We start from the raw sequence: 2,340 nt of genomic DNA, 5'->3' as shown, positions 1-2,340 counted from the left end.
ATTGCACACTGTGATCAAATATATGATCATTTGTGGGCGGTGTTTAACTTTTGCTTTACACAAAGCTACATAAATCATAATACAGTAGATGATAATCACTTTCTATTATAATTATACTGATTTTAGCTATTAGCTTTGGTTTCTTCACTTTTTATTTACTGTTCATGTTATTACATGATCGTTGCAGTTTTGCTATGGAAATTAGTGAAGTGCATGATCAATTACTACAGAATAATAAGCTTCTTATTACTAGGATTTAAAAGAAACAAATTTGCAGATATATATGGACGTATAGGCTAAAATATATCTCAGCTATTCACCATTTTTTTAATGACCGCGCAAAGCGTGAATAAATTAATAATACTATACTGTTTTCTGGATTCTTGGTAACATCACTAGAGATCTTTGTATTCTATCTATATATTATAAAGAGTGGTTTCAACATGTCTGTTTTTTTAACAATAATGAAAATATTGAGGGTATCATATTCTTTAAAACACATCAATGCAAAAAGCTTGCTTAAGGAGGTTGTATTTTCTGGTTTGTTTGTTGGACCTTATCAAACAACTCTAGCAGAAGCCTGCCTTTTCCATTGTAATTACAAATCATTCCCTCATTTGAAATAAATGTCATTTAAAGATGTGGGGCCATTAGATTTTTCAAATTGACATGTGGCCCTTGATCTAACAATAATGATGTCATACTCTACTCTAATTTCCTCCATTAGGATAAGTACTTATTTATACCCATGTTTATTATATTGCTAAGTAATTTTGATGAGGGGATAATTTATAGTATTAATTAATCACTACTTATTAAATACTAAAATCTTATGTTAATTTCGTCCATTAGGATAAATACTTATATATACCCATGTTTATTATATTGCTAAGTAATTTTGATGAGGAGATAATTTATAGTATTAATTAATCACTACTTATTAAATACTAAAATCTTATGTATAAGTACAAGTGTTGAATTATCTCCCTTCCTTTTTATTTAGCCTTGATACTAAAGAATTCTTTACTTGTCCATTTTAGCAAATCAAGAAAGATTTTATTATTTTCCTCTAATACTATCAATAGTCAAATTTAGATTTCAAAGCATAATTAATAAGTTCAACATCGAATATGAATAAATTTTTACCTTTGTGTGGGGGGGGGGGGGGGGGGACATAAATCGCTATTAAATAACGTGTAACAATTCACCATTCTTTTATACGCAAACAAACCACCCAATGTTTTATTAAGTCTAACTAATGCTCCTATGAGTTATTAATATTACACATAATAAAGCTCAACTTTGAGTTTCATGAACTTATTAGAGGTTATATTCTAAATAAAATTTATTAACATAAAAAGGATAAGAACTTATGACATTTTTCTTTGAAGTAAAAAAAAAAAATATATATATATATATATATATATTATTCGGCTTTCAAATATTTTTATAGGATCAATGTTATTTTTCAATTTAAAATATACCAAATTATTTTCTTGTAAATAAAATGTTGTTAAGAAAAGAAAGAACAAGAGCACAAGAAGATTTACTTTTTTCATTTAAACTTATGATGTAATTTGACCAAATATTGACATACCTTTGTTTTCGCTCTTTAATATACTAGGAAATTTCACTTGGAAAAAAATGATTCATATTAACAATTTTGAGCCCATAAGAATGGTTTTCAATGTACAAGATCTTAATAAAATAAGATTTTTATAGTTAAATTATCTTTAAATATAAATAGTGATTTTTTTAAATTTAAAAATATTTATATCGTATAAAATGAAAAAGGTAATAAATTTAACTTTTTAAATGTGGGTGTGGGCTAGTACTCCCGACAGGTAATTAACTGTAAGGTTAAAAAACATCTTTGCCCAGTGCTTGCTATATTTCTGAATCTAAATTAAGAGTTTAGAATTTAGAACATCAATGACTACGAAGTTATTTTGATAAAGATATATTTATCGCTCAATTTGTAAAATATTGGGCACGTGCTGGCACGGACCAGTCTCACCTAGTATATTTAAAGAGTTTAACATTGTTCATGCCTCCAAATAAAAAATAAAAAAATTAAGAAGGAACAAAAAAGTATATATAAATGAAACAAATGATTAAAAAAGAAAATATATCTCATCACATGGATGGGATTAAATGCCCTAGTTCTAAAAGAAAAGCAAGCTGGATATGTAGTAATAGGAAAAATAATCAACTTTGCTCATCTACTTTTGAATATATATCTGAGTTTGTTATATTTTTGGGGTCAATTTACTCACGAGTAAAGTTTTTTAAAAAATCCCCAGTTTGCCGGATGGTACTCAACTAGATAATTTAATCAAA

The sequence above is a fragment of the Lycium ferocissimum genome, chromosome 9 (assembly GCF_029784015.1).
Source record: "Lycium ferocissimum isolate CSIRO_LF1 chromosome 9, AGI_CSIRO_Lferr_CH_V1, whole genome shotgun sequence".
Taxonomy (NCBI): domain Eukaryota; kingdom Viridiplantae; phylum Streptophyta; class Magnoliopsida; order Solanales; family Solanaceae; genus Lycium; species Lycium ferocissimum.
This window is presented reverse-complemented; position numbering follows the sequence as displayed.